This window comes from Symphodus melops (genome assembly GCF_947650265.1).
Source record: "Symphodus melops genome assembly, chromosome: 2".
In the NCBI taxonomy this organism is placed as follows: domain Eukaryota; kingdom Metazoa; phylum Chordata; class Actinopteri; order Labriformes; family Labridae; genus Symphodus; species Symphodus melops.
Genome location: NC_136692.1, coordinates 17155848 through 17177784, shown reverse-complemented (window position 1 = coordinate 17177784; position 21937 = coordinate 17155848). Strand labels below are relative to the sequence as shown.

At 37.6% G+C, this 21937-nt stretch overlaps 1 protein-coding gene across 2 annotated transcripts in view; it reads right to left on the bottom strand.

The window, feature by feature from the left end:
• The window catches only part of lcor (ligand dependent nuclear receptor corepressor), a 67570-nt gene that overhangs the window by 31344 nt on the left and 14289 nt on the right, over positions 1-21937 (bottom strand). The gene's annotated exons all lie outside the window — the stretch shown is intronic.

The window sequence follows — 21937 nt, the reverse complement described above, 5'->3', positions numbered from 1 at the left end:
ATGTTGTGTGTACAGACCCCCACATAAAAACACATGAAATGAAAATACAGATGAGTGAAGAATCCTTAGAAAGCATATAAAACAAGAACAAAGACTTTTTTGGTGAAACATAAAACACAAACACACCTAAATATCTACAAAGAAGGCCGTGTGATGCTTATTATTCATTTATACACAAAAGACACACACCCACATGTGCGCCTAAACACACAGTGTTCAAGCATTTATTAGTCAAATGCACAAAAGACAAACACACAAACACACACCCTCGTCTTTCTTTCCAGCTCTTAAAGCAAATTAGCGCTTTACCTAATACACCACGCTAATGTCACTCACTTTTTTTATTAACTGTAAATACCCTCGTTCTGCTGTTGCTTGGCAACCTCATGCAGAAGAGAAACATAAATACATATTGCAATTTTCAACCTGACCCCCCACCCCCCCACTACCCTCCCCCACTCCATCCTCCATTAAATTGAAACAGAGGCAGACGGAGAGAAACAGAGACAAAGAAACATGTAGGTGTGTGTGTGTGTGTAGAAATGTGTGTGTGTGCATTTATTTTATGGAATTGAAAGGTTAACAGAGCACATACATCTTTTATAGACACAGACACACAAATACACAGTTCAAGTGTAGCCACTTGTCAGGCCACATACTTTACATTGCAGGAACAAACTATCCACATGAAGCACAGTCTGTATGGATATTTATTTCTCTTTTGTAAAACCATTACAGTAGACCTCATGGCGGCAAATCTTAAGCTCCTACAGCAACGTTAAAGGCAACAGACAGCAACATGTCAAAGAGTCAAGGTCTGTGGAGGAGTTTTATAGGTTTCTGCTCAATACCTTATTATAGAAAATATGTGGTCAGTTATTAATCCTCTTTCTTTCCTTTGTTTGACCTCCTCTAGGGTTCAATGTTTGAGAAATATACTGTATAGTTTGAAAGGTATAAGGCAAAGGAATGATTTTAGTTTGCTCTATTTATCATTGGGCGGCAGTAACAGGTGACCCTCTGGTTGGGAACCAGAGGGTCACCAGATCAAGTCCTGCCCCAAAAAAATCTAGAAATTGGTTGACTGGCACCTAGTTGGAGAAGTGCCAATCCACTTCCTGGGCAATGCCATGGTGCATATTTTGTTACGTTTAATTCTGATTAGAGTTCTTCAGCATTAACCAGAACAATAAGTGGATCCAATAATGAATGTAAACATCCTTAAACTAAAACACACACACACACACACACACACACACACACACACACACACACACACACACACACACACACACACACACACACACACACACACACACACACACACACACACACACACACACACACACACACACACACACACACACACACACACACACACACACACACACACACACACACACACACACACACACACACACACACACACTATGTGCGGCCACATGAGGGAGAGAGATTTAGAAGCATATTTTGGGATCGGTGCTTTGCTCTTTTGATTCAGCACCATGGACAGAGACAATGAACTGTTGCACTTAACACACTTAACACTTAAGAAGAGTAGACAAAGCAGTTCTTGTCCATAAATGGCAACAAAATATCAAAATAGAACAGTATGTTTTGTTCTTATAAGCCAATGCAGGAAACTTTAAACCAAAAGTTCACCTTACAAGATGACAGAAAAACATTAAGAACACCATCAAACACTAACTATCATCTTAAACCACTGTGGTGAAATACCAATTACTTCAAATTGTATCAACTTTTCTTTTCAATTGTTTCAGCTCATAGAAACGCGTTTCAAATCAATGAACACATTCCAGGTTATGGGTTTATACTTGCAGAATGCCAGAATGTTGCATTTAGTCGCATTAACCTGACAAAAAATGTGTGGGTGTGTTTGTGGAGTCAAATCCCTCATTAATAGTTTCTTTCTTTCAGTATTTTCTGGCCCTGTGCCAGGAACAATCGAGTTTTGTTATTCTTCAGATTTCAGAAAGACCTATCATGTGGTGATGATATGATAGGCACATCCCCTTTCACACATTTAGCCGGAGGAGGCTTAACATGTGAAACTGCAAACTGCAGCTAACTATCCTTTTTCCTATTTCAGATATGTATGAAAGGTTGATAAGTGACCAAATACACAACATTTAATAAGTAGCAACACACACACACACACACACACACACACACACACACACACACACACACACACACACACACACACACACACACACACACACACACACACACACACACACACACACACACACACACACACACACACACACACACACACACACAACATATGAGACACAAACACATGCACATCAACATCCACATTACAAAGTTCCCTTAAACATGCACACGCAAAATTCATGCAGCCTACAAAGGCAGCTTTGATAACAAAAAAATGGAAGCTTCAAAGAATTTTCAAAAGCTTCAATTTTTTCTTCGGCTCCAGCTGCCAATATTCACAGAAACACAGCTCTGCTTTCAAGTCAGAAGGGGAAATAATTGGGGTTTCCGCTCTGCATCGTGAGAAATCAGCTATGAAAGTTAAAGTTACACGGGCGCTGCACTATTTGAGTGTTTCCATATTTAAACTGACAGCTGGTCACATGTTCAACCCCAACAGTGGCCAGCATAAAGTAGGAGATGACCCCCCCGAAGGCAGAGTCTGCCATTGGACAGATGAGTTCTAGGATGTTATTGGACAAACGAGTTTAGGGGATTTGATTGGCTCGATGGGATTACAGCCGCAGAGTCTCCTGAGCCACAGGCAAAAAGCTCCAGAAATGTAGGTCAGTTAGTGAACGCACTGTGAGCCCAAAAGCATTCACACATGACATGCTTGAGAGAGAGAATGCACAAGTACACATACACATCTATACATTGTGCATCATGGGGCCTGGGATTCTGTCAGAGTGTTATGCAAACATGCACACATATACACACATACACACAGAGAGCTGCACCCAATCTCTGAAACCTCCACTGTGTCACATCGTTTCACTTCAGAGTCCGGCAGCACAGCCCAGAGCAGTGTGACACAAACTTAGGGACGCACATGCACTAAAACACACACGAGCATGGAGAGACTCTAAAGACACACATCTGCCCCAGAAGGAACAAAAGACAACCAATAATGCAAGAATGTGAATATATTTTAAAAAAGGAATTCTAAATTGAAATCTGGAGATTAAAGAGATGCTCTCATGAGTTCAATATTGAGAATATCTAAAACTAACCATATTGTCTCCCAGTTTCAAATCCATCTTAGATGCCTGTAGAAACAGAAGCCATTTAAACCTTGATGCAGGAATGTTGATCTCCACTGTCTGCAGGCAAAGAAAGTCACAGTTTTTAATTTCCCACTAAAGACTCCTGCAGGCAATGAATTTTAAGTATAATCTATTGATACCAGAATCTCGATGTGGATAGGAACGATGATGGCTAAATGTGAAAGAAACTGGATTGACTGTTTTGACGTGTGCTGTTGAGCTGTGGTGTCACCATGATGTGGCTGGGTACCATCAACATGATAAATCTGTTGTTAGCAAACATTGACCTGACCTATCTGTCAGTTAGGCTTCCAGATACAAAAACAGAGTGAACGTGGACTGTGCAAGAGTAGAAAATGTTTGACATTTTGTTTCTGAAATAACTTTGCCAAATGACAAGGAAATATTTAATCAATTTGCTTCAGTGTTAACGTGACAACAGGGAAATCTATTTAGGACCACATCAAAACAGAGTGATGTTGGACCAATGCTTCAGTGTTTGTTGAGGGCAAGTGAGCCATTCAAAAATTTATTCAGGCTTTGCTCGTCAGATCAATACACAGACGCACATACAAGCATGGAACGACACAGCATCCTTCCCATTTACAACAGCTGTGGAGAGTCACCCAACACCAACGAAAGCAGCACAATCAATGTGAGAATGAACAGGGAATGCAGAAGGAAGAAAAACAAGGACTGCAGAGGAACAGGGACCCAATGTTTGGCTTTCTTGTGACCATTTGACATAAACTATATATAGTACTGCATGCACATTAATAATTTAGCATGACCCAGGTCCACAGAACAGGGCCCCATGCTCGGACATGATCAAATCAATACCTAATTAACCCTAACAGGGATCTGGCCTTTAGTAAAGAGGAAGTGGAACAACATGGAGGAGAGGGGTAGGGAGGATCGACAAGGCAAGTTACCTTTTTACCTTTGACCTGACACCTTTTCATGCAAAAAGCATGTGACTTGTATACACTTATATTTCCCCTCTTTTAGGACTCTGTTTTTACTGCCACAGCTGGACTTCAGCCAGTCATTACCTTTACAAGCAGAATAACAGTATTTCAGTTCCCATGTTGAATGATAAACACTTTTTCACTTACATTTTTACCAATTCTGGGTATAAAGGCAGATGCCAAGGACACAAGGCTCTCCAGAAAAAATATGGCCAAAGCTGCTCATAGTTGACTGACCATTGACCAGCAGCGGAGTCTTACTCATGGCAAAGAAAAAAGAATGGTTTTGCTTTTCTGTTCAGTGTCACTTTCAAAAACATCCAGAACCCATACATTTAGGTAATCTCTTAACCAAAGCTAAAGGAAAAGTGCGTAAGGAAGGAGCTGTTGCAGTCTGGCATGCAAAATCAGTAAAATCATTTATTTGACATGTAAAGAAGAGCGCCCCATACAGCTGTATGAAAAGGATCTAATGATACTGGTGATGTAGCCCATCAGTCAGCAGTTGGAGCTGCTTATGGCAAAGCATGAATTAAACGGATGGTGCTTGGTCAGCTGGTTCAAGTGCAAAAACAGCACTGAAGCCTTGTCTTGGTCTGCTAATGTGCTCAAAGCTGTCTGAAGATTTTAAAACAAGCCTTTGATTTTTTTTAAGGGAAAATAAAAACATGTGAAATAGCTTTGGGGGCTTTCTGTTACCAATATATTATATACATTACCATGTGAAACCCGAAGGGCTACATTCCCAAGTTTTCTGAACAGTCTCTTTCACCAGTGAAGCACTATTGAAACACTTAACATGGTAGCCTACAACAATTTCAAAGCTAAAGCTAAAACAATTTTGTTGATCAAGGGATCCAGTTCAGGAACGTAGCAAGATTAGTGTCACAATAGCAGCAGAGGAAAACTCAAACAAACATTATTTCTGGTAATTGTCGCTACTTTGTTCGGACATTGATTTTCTTGGTAAAAGAATGGGTCAGAGTTTTTTCATCCCAAACTGTTGGAAGCCATCAGCAGGTCTGTATAATCTCCACTCTACAAATTAGCTCCAATTAGTTGTAGCTAGTTCCACTGAGACTTGTTTCTTCAGGTAAAAACAAGATAATTCTGTATCCATTACTCTTTGACTCTGTTTATAATCTCCATACAGCAACATTTCAGGCTTATCCACTCTGGTGACCGTTAGGGACACGCCACAGGGAATCAGGATTTGGAATGACACGGGGACATCACATGACAAGAAAGCAACCATAAATGCTAAAACAGAAATTTACTGGCAGACTAATGCATTTTTTCCACACGTTCCATATTTACTGTGTTTTGGATTCTCCCAACAGTAACTATATAGTATGTCTAATGGGGTACATCAGGCATTGGACTGCAGGATGAAATATATAGGGAATCTTAAATTTGATCTTTTTCAAGTCTAAGTATGTTTCTTTGCATGCAGCCTCGATTTAACGTCACATGCAAAGGAGCCTGAGCCTCAGTGCTAGCTTCTGCTATGTGCCAAAACAAATATTTTATATAAATTACGATTACAACATTGGTTTTCATCTTTAGAAGAAGAAGGTTAACAAAAGACTAATGTAGAATTAAGAAATATTTGGCTATTTGCAGTGATACTTTAGCTAGCTTAACGTGTATGAGATTTAAACAGCTAACCACAACCCAAGTCAAAAGCTTATCTGGAGTGCAGCTTTATTTTATTTTTTAAAACTTAAATGGTTTATCATTAAGCCAGAAGCTTAAAGCTTCTCGGGGGGGAAGTTCCATAATACTCCGGATCCAATGTGAGACTGTGAAATCCACTGTAGAAGAATACATTTCCTTGCATTAAACAGCAGCACCTTAAGCAACTTCAGTTAAGAAGGGGCCAGGACACAGGAAAAAGGGCTAGTGTCTTTGAATTTTTTATGTTGAAGTAATTTGAAGTCTTTGTGCAACCTTAAACTGCAGTGCAGCCTTTATGACAATCGAACAAAATAGTGAGCAAATGTTATTTTTAGGTCATTTGCGATTTGTTGTGAATACAAAACATATATTTCTCAATAACCTAAATGTTAGGTTAGATCATTTTTCTTTATTTATCGCATTGTAAAATGAAACTCTGAGTTTCATTTTTGAGATACAATGTACAATTGTTGGCCTTGGTTGTTCAAGTGAGCCACTTTTCGAAAGCTAATTTTCCCTACTCTTGTGGCCATTTCTTTCTTATTCAGGGCATAGGACATAGGATTCCGATAGTGCCTCAGTGGAGCTTGATAACAAAGGAGATTCTTGTCTACAACTACCTAACGTTTCGTTCGAAGAGTCTTTATTTGTTAGACCAATATGTTGGATTGAAAATAACCAAAAACCAATGACGTTCAATAACAAAACCCTTTTAAGAATTCCAGCTGAAGTGATCTTCTGGAGCAATTCCAAAATGGTATGTATCTCTCTCCACTTACCATCTCTCCTCAAAGAATGAAAGCAAAGTAAAACAAGTGTTACATAGAATTACTTCGTTGATCCAAGGATTTACATAAAAACCTTTTAAACATTACTTTTTGTGTTTTTTTTATCCATTACCAAATTCTTGCAAGGCATTTAACCAAAGCCAATGCTTTAACAGAAAGCCTTGAGTGAACAGGGATTCACAATTCACCAAGTCCCCCTTTTCTCTACAGGGACTAAACTTCAGTAGGTAATTTTTTGCCAGTTTGAGAACCCATCCAAACACAAAAGCTATTTTACACAGTTACAACCACCTCTGGCCAAGTCTGAGCATATTGGTTGTGCATTTACAGAATGATTGCATACTGTACATATGTGTAAGTGTGTGTGTGTGTGTGTGTGCGCGTGTGTGTGTGTGTCTCAGAGAGAGAGAGTGTGCGTGCGTGCGTGCGTGCATTGAACAAACTAGCACACACATAGACTAACGCACACGAAAGAGAAAGTGACACACCATTGTCAATTCAATCTGACGGCTTCTCAGCAAACCAAATCCCTAATCTCATCTCATCTCTCTCCCTCTCTGAAGTATCCGGTGATGAGCTCAAAGGAGGCTGATGTGCACTGGCAGTTATTTCTGTGACTAACACACCACTATAGCACATGCACACACGCACACACACACGCACAACAAAAACAATGTTTGAGTAATTGGGCTGTGCTTCAAAAGAAGGAGAATCATGACCAGCATACACACATGAAACAGTGGATTTTAGAGTTTTGCGGTATGCTGCCATGGCATTGTAACAGACTTGTAACATTTGAACATGGTCATGGCTCAGGGAGGGGAGGGAGAAAATGAAATAGGTCATGCTCCCTGATTGGTTGACGATTTGTCAACCAATCAGCCCCTGATTCAGCCCCTAACATCAAAGAGCAGCACATCGGATGACTACATGTGTGTGCAGCAAATCACTCTCCTCTTCAATGCACATACACATAATATGTATGTATGCTAGAGTGATTTTAAAAAGACCATAAATTGGTCAAGGCAAATTTGGCTACCTGTTTCCCTCATAATGCATGGGGACGAAACACAGAGACTCAAATGGGTGTGGTGCTGCTTTGAAATGGTGCTCGATTTTCCTTTGAATTCACTTTGCTGCAGCCAAACAGACGTCACAGCGGGAGGAAAGGGAAAAAAATCTGTCCAATTACTTGTCTAATTATCTAATTATTTCAATTATGTGCCTGAAAGCAGGAAGGCGGATGAAGATGCTCTTTGTGTTTCCTTTTGCCCTCTGTGCTCCGGGTGACGACACCTGAAAATGCTGATCCTGTTCTGCCTGTGGAGATTTGACTGTCTTTGACTGTGACTATACATTTATCCATACTTTGAATTAACTGTGCAATTAAGTCTTTGATTAACATATTTTCTCTTTCTGCACCCAGTTGGCAGGGGACCAGGAGAGAGAAGAAGGAGGTGCAGGTATATGCAGGTGCTAACAAGAAACAAATTAACAAACAATTACGGGAATGATGGGGGAGTTTCTGTGTTTGTTCAAATGAATGACTTTTGGTGTGGAATGAGAGTGGAAATTGGTGTGTTTTTATATTGTGTGCCAATTAACTAATCAGTCTAAGTGCTAAACAATTGTTAAATGATTGAGTAAATGACCTGAGAACAAGAATACAGACTGGACTGATACAACTGGGATGAATCGATAAAGTGCTCACAATCTGCTATTTTTTTTCCAGTTCTTGAGGGTTTTTGCATCTCGGAGGAAGCGTAAAAAAGCATTCTCAAACCTGCAACCATTTTAACATATATTTGGGGTCTAAATGACCCAAAGTAATAGACCAAAAAGATCAAGATTTTATTGACAAAAAAAGTAAATAGACCTTGCAGAACACAGTAGTTTCTGGTGATGCATTTATCTATGTGTTTCTTTCTATATTGTATGACTCTGAAATTGTATGTGTAGATATAAAACATAATTAGTTAACAAACAATACAGAAAAAAAACAACATATCAGGGCAGTTGGTGAGCAAAAACTCAGGGTTAGGGTTCATACTGGTGCATCTAAAATCATTTCAAACTTTTTGCTCTTTATTGTAAAAGGGTATAAATTAAAAGGAAGATCTCTGTAATGTTGTCAGACAGGATGATCCGAGCCTTGTTGGTAAACTTACTTCAATCTGGAGACTTTTACCACTGAGGGTTACATTGCAGACCATTTTGAAACAAACTTCTAAAGCAACATTTTTTTATTATTGTTTTTATTTTCTTTGTATAAAAAATGTACTAATCAAAATTGACCATAAAAAAACTGGGCATAACATGCAGTTTAGTAGCTGGAAAATCAAACATGACACAGCAAATCAAAGAAAATCCCAATCTGATCTGCACAAATTAAGCTCAGTTAAGCATTCTTTACTGTGTGGAGCTCTCAGAAATCTCTCACGCTTATTTAAAGATGAAGGGACCTCAAAACGGATTTATTTTGACTCAACCCTACCAGCAAAAATCTCAAAACTTGGCAACATGACAGGTGACTTAACATCTGTCCAAAGCGGATAAGAACATGTCATGTGACTTTTGTTTACAAGCCTGGATTCCCTTGCACATGGTCAGTTTTAGGCCAAAGAACGCTAACGGCTAAGTATGATTGCACCTCTTTGCTGGGAAAAAAAAAAATACAAAAGAAGTGAAGTCTTAGGAGGTTTCACTAATGAAAACAAACAGAAGAAGAACTTAGAAAGTTAGCTGGTTGTGTTTGTTAAGCTTTTTAAGGCTTGGTGCTTGCAATCAGTCGAGGTGCACTTGCACCATCTGCACAAGCAGTTCTCAACCATCTGCCTCTGAGCCCAAGAGAGTACTGGAAGGGTTGTGAAATTAACTTACATGCTTTACCTGCCAACATGCCCTTAATGCCAAGAATTATCAGGAACTGCTTTTTCCAGAAGCAGATCATGTAGCAGAACTTATTTTAAAGTGCAAATTGAATCAACTTTGCAAATGTTGCCTCAACATATCCCTTTTGGTTTAAAAAACACCTTAACACTGTATATCTGCTCATTAGAATCAGATGGACCTGGACTACTTTCTATGCATAAACGGTCTATGTTCTTTAAGTCACCATGGCTCTTTCTCAATAAAAACTGCCTTTATGTCCTTGATATAAGACATGTTTTTTTTTCTAAGAAGAAAAACATCAAGGCACTAAATCATTAAAAGTGACTGAAGAGACATGGGGTGTTGAATGGGTCAATGTCTGGGTTGGCAGTGGCCTTCAGTACTCCAGCACATTGATAGATGAACTCTTCCAAAAGATCAAACTATGATGATAACATGCTATACACTTTACCAGAAGTCTCATTCAGCTCCATCTAAAGAAATGTATTTAATTTCATTTTTAGTACTTTCAAGACCTTTGATCCATGCATTTTGAATATTGCATCCCTCTCTGCTTTGCCATGAAAAAGAGAATACATTTTTTACATTCTATGGCAAGCACATGCTTCTCTGCACATACATGTATACTGTAGGTCTTTCATCACTTTGCAAGGTCGAGTGAAAGATGGAAAAAACTGAAAATTAACGTCATACAAAGTCAACAAAAGAAGAAATGAAATGAATTACAGCCTTTGATGCCTTTAACATATTTTCTTGCTCATAAACCTCTCTTTAAATTATTCTCAGGCAGAGGAACACATTATTCACAGCAGTCTTAAAGAATAAAAAAAGTGAGCTCAGATGGAAGACATTAGAAGAAAAAAAGGTTTCAACTATTACTGAGACTGAGACCTTTCCTTTTAAAGCTCTGCACTGAGGTAATCCAGCAAACACTCAAGATTTCTATCATTTTCAAAGGGCAGCAATTTGCGATCCACTGGAAACAGAAACGTTTCAGATTGAAGAGGGCAACACGCAGCCCTCCCACTGTCCTTGAATTTAGCTCCTCTTTCATGATTTTGGCTGACATTGTTGTCCTACTAAGAGATGCCACTAAAGTTGACCCCAAACACATTTCCCAGCGCAGCTGCAAATTTATGCTTGTTCCACCTGCTCATCATCTGCTGCCAAGAGTGCACAAAACCAGCTATCTAGAGACATGTCTGTACTTGCTTTGTATGAGTGAATAAAGTTTCATCATTCATACCTTCAAAGTGCAATTTGGTACTTTTAAACCTCAGACTTTGCTAATTTATTGTGGAGTTTTGATGATCAATAAAGAAAAACTGGTATTGCTTCAGTACATTGCTCTAGCCAGCAGTTGCAAAACAGGCTGTAATGGCAGCAGAGTTATTATTCAAGTCAATGCAGGAAATATAAACATGGTCTCCAAAAGAGTTAATTTTTTCAGTGGAGATTTTCAGGTTGTTGTTGTGTCCAATGTCTTCACAGAAATCATCCCTAGAGAAGTAAAAATGTTTTGTAGCTTTGATGACACGGTAGTGAATGATTCTGAAGTAAGAAGTCTTTATCTCGTGATCTCCTTCTCTATCTTTCCGGACACTTGAAATAACAATTTGAGTATGTCAGTGAAAAGAAGACTGCAGAATCTGTTCTGAACAATAGCAGACTGAATATGTCTTATTTGAAGGATATATTGGGTTTGGACAAAATAAAAACAGAATGATAAGCTTTTCTTAAGCAAGCAAGCATGTTTTGCTCTAAATTTGGTTGCGTTGACTCTTTAAAAATCCTAACTGATCATCATCTTGTCATTTGTTACACAGCTTATATTGGGTGCACCAGCTTTACAGACACAGTCCAGCAAATTCTGTCAGACAGATGGAGCCCTGGGTTAAGGGGGTTTAGCCTCAGAGCAGTTGAGGCGGTTGTTTAGTCCTGATGATCCCAGATGCTTCGTGCAAACGCTCCTTGTTCTGGCTTGTGGCAAAGTTTGAACTCTGAATGTATGACTGTTGGGAAGTTGTGTGGTGACGGCACACAAGCCAACAGCCGCATGCTGGATCTTCTTGTTAGCATCAAAGAGCTGTGAATCCGAAGCCTGTGTCTGCTTCATTATCAGCTAACTCGGAGCCTTCCTTGCCCAATCTTCCATTGGTAATTACTATCTTACTATCAAGCTCTTTGCAAAGGGAGGTAGGGATTTTTACCATCCTAATAACCTTTTCTTTTTTTTTTTTTCTTTCAAGAACAGATAACATAATGGCTCCACTGTGTCAAAAAAAACATCCATGAAGCGTTGGATTATCAAATGAGAAACAAGGATGGAAAGCAAACAAGGCTGGCATCTAATCTTGTTAGTTGAGCTGACTCGCTGGTGTGTGTTTCTGTTTTTTTGCAGCATTCGCAACTTCAACATCATTATGGGTCTGATCAGCAGCTCGTTTTTTTCTGTTTTAACACTCCCTTACTTCTGCCCTAACCTTTAGCCTGGACTCTGTCAGCATGAAAAGCTACATTGCATTGTAAAGGTTAATAACAGCAGATGGTATGGTGTTTGGTCAGAGTTATGTGATTGTATAGGAGCCTGTGTTTATTATTGTAATGTGCACCTTGGTGTGGTTGGATTATTTTTAGTTGTGTGGCAGGAGGCGGACAAAGACAGTGCGAGATAGTTTGGACATTTTCTTTTAACCACCTCCTTCATCGCCACAATTCTAGAGTATGTAACCTTTTTGTTTTGTCTATATTTGAACAGGAAGAGACAACTCATTTAGCCTTCGGGATGTTATTTCAAAGATGCGTAGCAGTTTTGGTAAAACTCAACATGCAAAATTCAAAATTTTCAAGAAATGTCTGTAAGTTAATGGGACCTAGATTTCTTGTGACGATGCCAGCTTTATGTTTCAGCTGTGGAGAAGCTGTTTATATGTGACACTGTCAGATATTTGTCACAGGCTATCTCTGGTCATCTTTTATCCTCTCTCACAGTGCAACATAGAACCACTGTTTTGTAGCCATGACCATACTGTCATGATTGATCACCTTTCTTCTGGGACAATCCAAAATCTACAGTTCAACGAGTTCAACCGTTAAACCAAAATTCTCAACGGCACACAAGACATTTCAGACATTTGAAAAGACATAATGGTGTTAGATTTCCTGAGAGAATTGAATCTCTGCAGGTAATGAAACACTTCCATTTCCATGCTTCACAAACTCTCTAGTGCTAAAAGCTAAAGTATTTTATTCACCATATCTATGCCTTCTGATCAGACTCTCATGACGTTGTCTGAGCACATTGCTGTCCATCATTTGATTTCCATGACAACTAAGAAAATATCTACTTTAACTTCCCTTGTAATTTTGATTAGGAAAAAACATTTATTTTGTCTTTCCACACTTCAGATTTTTCTCAGAGATTAAAATCAGCGATGTTATGGTCACAAGTCTGTCTCTCCAAAAAGGATGAGGCTTGAAATCATCACGTTAATGTCTTTCACATGTACGAGCTGAACGGAAAAGCAACACACAGCAAAGAAGATTCCAAGACGGACAGAGTTAAGCTTTAATTTAAGTCCAACAGAATCAAATTATTGGGGTATGAACCAAAACTTAATCAATCATCCAGATACTAAAGCGAAGAAATACATTTTCAATGGAAAATAAAACCAGGGTGTTTTGTGGGAAATAAAAAGGAGTTGATTAGTTCAGACTGATTTCATACTTCGTCTTGAATGTTAGAATTAGAATCAGCTTTACTGGATAGGTATGTTTAACACAATTCCCATGCAAGCAGGGAAACACTTCTGAAAGATTTGTAGTTAATCAAATCCTTTGTTGTGAAGAAAAACCTAACATATTTCTACTCGGATATAGGGTACAGAAACAAAATACAGTTCAATGATCCAACCTTTTTCTATGGCACACAGCAAACACTACCTTCCACATATTTCTCCAGTGTTGCACTTGCTCATAGATCAGTTTATTCAAATGAACTAGTTCAAATTGATATTCACAGTCCGAGAAGTGAACTTGTTAATGTCAATTTATTTTAGCTGCACATCAGTAAATTCTACCCAAATAAGACCATGAAACATATGCCATAAACATTTCAGGAATACAAATATGACTAAAGGCAGCTCTGGCCCGGTGTTGTTATAACACTCAACTTGACTTTTTATACTTTCATACGTACACATTTAAAGGTGCTAACCAAAGATTTGAACATACAAAAACTAAAATAGATACCTTTTTAAAAGAGCAGATGCATGGAGTGCTACATGGGTTTTGAAAAATATTCTGGTAATTAGTCCTTCTGGTGCTCTTCAGTTCAGGGATCCAACTTAGAAGCTTTTGAAAAAGTCTGAGACACTCAGAGGGTTAAGTATAAAAAGCTTAGTTTAAAAGCCTAGGCTTTTTACACTTAACCCTCTGAGTGTCTCAGACTTTTTCAAAAGCTACCATTTAAAAGAAACGTCAACAATTTCAAGACTGAAAACAGTAAGATGAAATAAAGAAAATAATTTCAGTAGACCTATAAAGTAAAGAAAAACCCAGCAAAATAAATACCAGAGCTAATAACCAGCTATACTGTGTGCGTGTATATATATATATATACACACACACACATACACACACACACATATATATATATATTGCTTTTAAAAAAAAGAAAAGCACTGCACAACCATTAAAATACAGATTAAAAAGAAAGTTGTGTTTTTTATTTTAATACAAATACACAGTTGATCAAAGTGAGGAGGGTAAGTCTAGAGAAACACTTTTCGTAGTTTATTGGTTTTCGGAGTATTTTGCTTTAAGTCATGTTTCAGCCTGAGCTGTAGTGTTCCACAGACAAACACACACTAATGAGATTCAGTGACGCCTCGTACCATCGCACACGACACTGAGCAAAGATACACTGCTTTACCACACACATATACACACAGTAATACACACATGGTGAACATGAAAAAAAAACACTACTTGTTTTGTTCTTGAGCATCAGGCAGTGATATTGTGCTAAACAATCTCATCTGTTCCCCACTTGACCCAGATTTCACTTGAATTAAAAGAGAGAGAGAAAAAGAGAGAGAGAGATAGAAAGCGAGAGATAGAGAGAGCGGTAAGGAGGAGCTTGAGATAGACGAGGAGAAAAAGAAAGATCTAGAGTGACATCATTTTTAGTGAACGGAGCTACTGGAGAGCAGAAAATCCAATTTGTACAACGCAGTACCGCTGCCACCTAACACAGCAAGGGGATGACCACCTCCACACTCCACCCTCCAACCCCACCCACCCCCTACCCAATCCAAACACAGAAGCAGGCTGGGTGGGCCGGGTTTTTTTAAGCTTTTAATACCAGTGATTAAAGCCGGAGGAGAGGTTCTCCACTAAGCATCAGATACTTTCTTTTTTAAATATATATATATGTATATATATATATATATATAGCAGCGCAGAGGACAGATGTGAAGCTTCTAACGTCTGGAGCAGCTGTGAATATGTTTAATCTCCACTAGCTGCTTCATATCCTAACTATTCAAACATTTTTTGAAGAATATTTCTGTTAAACTTTGACAACAAGGGGACATAGGAAAAAAGGAGTAAATGTCGAAACACGTAGATTTTGATTTTGCACCTGAACGCACCACGTGACTACAGAGGGTTGTATGTGCCTCGGTTGTTTGGTGAAATGTAACACCAAATCTCCACTAAAGAGAGACTCGGAGCATAACCACAGTAATGGCATATGTTGTAAGCAGGCCTCAAGAGAAATATGAAAGCGTTAAAAATAAAACTTCTAAGCACTGTATACGATGAAGTGTAAAATGGTCCAGCTCATTATATCGTCTATTATTTAGTTCTCTTTACAGAACAAAGTGCTCATCGTGCCATCTTTTAGGCTAGATAGACGTGTAAACATTTCTACATCATAATCTAAAACCAACCTTTTTTGAAGCATCATCTACAAACTTTAGCTGTTTCACAAATTAGCTAAGAATGGTGATTGCAAATCATTCATGCAAAGGAATGATGTTTCCTGCATGATTTACCAAAATAAAAACTGAATGCCTTTTAGAACCGTAATCAGTGAGGTTGCTACAATACCCAAATTTTAATTTCTATTATAATAACAGAAATAACTAAACAAAATCAATACTGGTTTCAAAACCACAGCACCAAAAATAGAAGTTCTAAGTTCTAAGTATCGAATCATTTATCGTCTTTCTCAATGAAAAAATGCAAACACTGTCTAGTGTTTAGTCAACTTTTCCATACTATTGATTTTTAAACTCTAAATAATAAATTTGTTTTACGTTTTTTTTTTTTTTTTGACAGGTTATACTTGTGAAGTTAGATGACATTTTCAATTTGGTCAATGATTGCCGGACATCTCCCCTCTTACACGGGACTAATAAGTTCCTGCGTTTCTGACTATTTGTTTATTTAAAGCATCCAAATGATAAGAGCTTATTTTTAAACATTGTGCATATCAGAGCAATTTTTTGGTTTATTTCCTAATTTCAACGAAACCTGGTTAGTCCTTGAAAACTGATCCCTACTGAAAACACATTTTGAAGGATTTTTAGAATCTTTATGTGGATGTGGTGCTAAAAGCAGTAAACAAAAGATGTGTTTTTGTTTAGAAAACTCACAGAAGTGAATGCAGAACGAATTAATCAAAACAAAATGAGCCCTGTGGTTTGTTTTGGTGAAACAGCAGGGTGTCTACATCCTGCATGACAAAACTGAGAGATGAATCTTCATTTGTGAAATCCACCCCCTTCTCATTGTGCAGTTACACACTGAGCCTGCCAGCAAAGACATTACAGCGCTACATCTCCTATTGACTGCAGTGTGTGTCTGTTGTTAACTTACCCAGCCAACAGGATGCCCTCCTGCATGGTTATTACCACATATCTTTGAATGTCTGTTATATAATCACACTGCAAGCCGCTGACATTTATATATATATATATATATATATATATATATATATATATATATATATATATAAATATATATAAGTCATATGTGTGTGTGTGTGTGTATTTATTTTTTTGGGGGGGTTTGGGGTTGTGTTTTTTCCCTCTAAGTTTGGATTTAAATCTCTTTAGCTGGCCCCCTCTCTCTCTCCTCTCCTCTTGACCCGCTGGAGCACGTGGGTAAATTCCTCATAAGATTTAAATGTTGGACGAGACAAAAGAGAAAAGGAGGGGTTGGCACACACACTGTGGCTTATGTGATGATTGTGGAGCTATATTTGTGTGTGGGGGTTAAAGAGAGCGCTGCACGCTGAGTGAAGATGGCTCTTAAGGAGACCTTCAGAGTACACAGTTTAAAAACTCTGCTGATACCTTTTCCTACCTTTTCTTCTCCCACCTCCACATCCTTCTTCCTTCATCCTTTATATTATATTTTTTATTCCATTCGTTTGCTTCAATGTCTACCCTTAATTTGGATCCTTGTATACCTCTTCAGTTTCTTCTTCTTCTCTTAAATAAACTCTTCTTCTGTCATTCAGTCCTTCCTATAATGTCCTGCAGTAATTCAATGAATGCTTTGCTCTGAATGTGAATTCTTCAGCCAGCCACTCACACTCTAAAAAGCTTTTTTCCAACATAGAGACTGAACTTTAAATTAGCAAAAAAGTAAAAGATCTTCACATTAGTTCATCTTATCCTATTTAATATTACTCTTAATTCTTCAAATAACCTTTACTATTGTCTCATATGTTGTTATATCCTTCTGAATTAGGTATTGATGTTGAATATTTGGTTTGGGTCGGTTATCAGTTGCTGTGGCAAGATTTTTCTTTTTGCACATCAGACGTGTTGATAAAATGGTCAAATTGAGATTTACATTAAAGAGACAAAACAATAAAGAGACAAATTTACAGGATGTAGTTATAATAACTATAAGAGATTTTGGTTTTGGTCTCGTGCTTGTTTTTTTTTTTGTATTCGTCACATTTTCAAAAGCTGTTCCCTGTTCTTCAACTGTATTTTACATTGTAACAAATTGTTTGTCATTACAAAACAAACACAAATTTTAAATATGAAAACCACAAATTCAGTCAACAATAAAATAAAATAATGGACACATTTTTTTTTATTCTTGGGAATATGTACTATATTTAAAAAAAGAAAAAAAGAAAAAAAAGAACTTAAAAAAAAGAATCAGACTGTCAACAATCAAACTAAATTCATCTGTGATTATCTGCATTAATGTTTGAATAGCTCTAATGCTGTTTTTATCCATTATTCTTATCCACAGATTCTCCGGGCCTTTTATTTATTATTTTATCAGCATGGTCTTTTTTATATATTTTTTAAAAATTAAATTACTTCAAAAAACTTGAAGAAAAAAAAAAAAGGTTATTATTGTCATTTTAGATTGGTAAACATGCATGGGTGCAACTATGGTTTTTCCTGATGTTCTTAAATATCAGTAATCAATGATTATGATAATTATTTCAGCACTGAAAAAATACAATATAATTTTTGGAGTAAATTTAACAGTGTTAAAAGAAATCTATAAAGTCAAAGGATCCGATTTTTTGATCAAAAATCGAAGTGAACGTATGAACATATTGAAAAAATAGACGTTAATTAAAGTTAGAGAAAAATGCAGATTATAATTAAAATTGCAAAATTTGAGATAAAACTGGAAGTAAAAGACTGTTTTAAATGTTCTCGTAAAAAAAGTGCATCATTACTGAAGCTCAGTGTTTCAGTTTATTAACATGTTAAAACATGAACATGATGTTATTCAGAGAATTGTGTTGCTGAACAATTAGTGCCATAAATGACATTTTAAAACTCATATTGTGACACATTCACTGATATCTGCTCCTCATGGGCATTTTTTTTATTTGAGATTCTCATGACTCACTGTGTCAAATTAAAGACTACATTCACAGCCACACTGTATCAGGTGTAGAGGAAGAACATGTCTTCCTGCTTGAATAGTAGACAAAGGAACTGATGGAGAGAGGGAACTGCCCTGCTGTGCACTTCTTCTCCTCCCCCTCTCTCCATAAACACATGCAGGCTTTTACCGAGGCCTCATGCTGGCTGACTGATGGACTAACTCTATATTTATGTGTGTATGCTTGTATGTATGTTCTGTAAGATACATGTGCTAAATGAGTGCGAGAAAGCCATGAGCAGAGAGAAGAGAGAAAACCACAGAAGACACAAAAAAACTTAAAGAGCTGCCTCCTAATAGACACACAGATTAAACCTGTCATACAAACAATTTCAACACAACCATGTAAGCAGAGAAGTGGAGCTAAACTACAACTGCAGTGGTAGTTCCCAGTCATTCAAACAAAATACTCCAAACAAGGAGAAGATATTCTGAGGGTTTTTTTTTCTTTTTCAACAAGTAAAAATTTAGTTTGATCTTTTCTTTATCCAACTATTCACCCGCAAACAGAATAATCCCCAATTATTTTGTCTTTAGGTTGCAGAAGTGAAACAACCACGGCCTACACTTACTCAAAATAAAACAGTGTGTTGATTTTTTACTTTTTTTAAATTCAGCCTTTATTGATTGCGTCCTCTACAATCCAGCCAAACATTTCTGCACATAACAGGGCAGCTGAGTAAAACAGTCAAAACTGGATGTAAAAACTTTGATTGGACAGTTTGAGTCATTAAGTTTGAAACTCAGGTCCATTATTATCACGTCTCTGACACTTAAAAATAATGTTTTGTTATATTTAGGAATTAACACAAACAAATATTTAAAGGAGATACAAGTTTGTTTGCATTTTGAGAAACAAAAAGAACTACGTGTCTCAGAAAGACTTCAAACTAACATAAACCTTTTTATCACAACTTCACTGATCATATCTTTCTGACAGGTTACAGTTTAAACAGATTATTAAAAAGAGACCAAAGACCAAACCTGCTATATAACATGCTACTTCCTTCTATAGATAAAAATAAACACTTTCCACTCCACTGATGCTTCTGAGACATAGAGAGATTTTTAAAACAACAATCCATATTTAACCTTTAAACTCAACTTTTAAAATAAACAATCACATTTTTCACATCCATTTCACTTTCATAATAAGATGGAGTTGTTTTGTCTGTATAGAAGAACAATGGCAACATCTAGATTTGTCTATTAATCACAAAGACCTCAGTAGGAAACAACTTATCCACACTTTATTTCACTGAAGATGTAATAAAAGCAGCTCATAGTCTAAGATCGCTCAGGTTGATTTGACATTATTTTAGATAAACGTCACACACACACACACACTCCCCTAAAACACACACACACTCCCCTAAAACACACACACACACACACACACACACACACACACACACACACACACACACACACACACACACACACACACACACACACACACACACACACACACACACACACACACCATCTTTTAGGCCGAGAAGCATCAGCCAGATGTGAGGATTGGTGGAAATCTGGGTGAGCTAACAAGGTCAGGAGGCCCTGAGCTGCTCCAACAAAGACATATTTTTGGACTTCAGTGTGTGCACATATGTGTGTGTGTGTGTGTGTGTGTGTGTGTGTATGTGTGTGTGTGTGTGTGTGTGGGGGGGGGGGGGGTGTTCAATGAATTTACTGTGTTTGCAGCTTCTTGTTATCATATGATTTTCACATGAAATTTGTGCTGCTTACAGGATGAAGGACAAAGGCAGAGATTCACATACAGCGTGGCACATTAGGGTAAGGATGTATGCATTTAGTAAATGCGAAATTCCCCTAAAACACACACACACACACACACACACACACACACACACACACACGATTTGACTGTTTGTAAGTGACTGCTTTTTAGTTTAGATAAACTGAAATTGCTGTTGTGAGGAATATATAACATATTGGATTTTCTCTTGCTGTGATATGTATATATGAACTTTAGGAAGCTGAAAGTCAATGATCTCAATGATCTCAACATCTGAGTGATAACACATCTAGGCAGTACAATTTTGCATGAGATGATAAAACATTTGCGAACAAGTCTCAAAGCACCAATCAGTGTCATATCCATGTTTCATGAGGTTTTGTATCTGGAGCTAAATGCCCAACAAATGTTCACTTGTCTCTGTAACATAGAGACCTGGTTTTTATAACCAGCTAAAGGACTGAAAAGCAGTTCAAGAGGTTTTTAAGTAAATTCACTATCAGTTATGGTCTTCTTGCTAAAACAGAAGGACCCAGTGATTCACACCAGTCATACAACACTGCAGAGCATCTTCACGTCGGAAAAATCAGTTTTTTTTGCTGTTCTTATGGTATTTACTGAAAGCAAAAATACTTTCAGAGGTCTCCTTCTTGCCAAAACAAACTACATCAACCATTAAAACAACTTGAACATTGGATAAAGCTGTATCATTTTATATCTGTTTTTTTCTGCTGCTGGTTCATATTTAAAAACATATCTTTCGCAACTCTTTTCTGCAGCTGAATGGCAAAGCAGCGCCTATGTAGACCAGTGACGAGACCAAATTTGACTGTTAAAACTATTTTGCATTTATTTAGGCTGCAATTTAAATACTGTAACATGACCACAGTAGCAGAACCACAGGACTGAAGAATCACTGAAAGGTTTTACATTGATCTTTTAAAAAGGAAGGAGTTTTGTGTGGGTTCAGTTTCAGAAAGCAGCAACTAAGTAACTTAGCTGGCATTAAGACAAAAGCAGAGGAATAATTTTATCTAGAATAAAAGAAACCAAGAAGAGAAAAATATTCTTTAGCCACCTGCATTTGGGAACGCAGACACACAGACACACACACACAAACACAGACAATGGCATTAAAAGGTACACCCCATGTTGAGTGCCTGAGACCTGAAGCCATTTTGGAGCTAAGTGCTGCAGTCAGTTTAATAGGGGTGTGTGTGTGTGTGTGACCTCCACCCAAAGTGTGACACACACACACACACACACACACACACACACACACACACACACACACACACACACACACACACACACACACACACACACACACACACACACACACACACACACACACACACACACACACACACACACACACACACACACACACACACACACACACACACACTGATGACAACATGTTTTAAATAACACAACAACATTATATGGTCACATCTTCCCAGAGTCCACAAACATTTCTTTATCTGTCTTTGTAAAACTAACAATTTGAAACCAACAGACATTTAGGTCTACAAATAAATATTTGGATGTGCCATATTTTGCTTGAAAACTCAGAAAATTAATTCATTTTGAAAATATAATTGCTACAACTTATTGCAACGTACAGCTGTA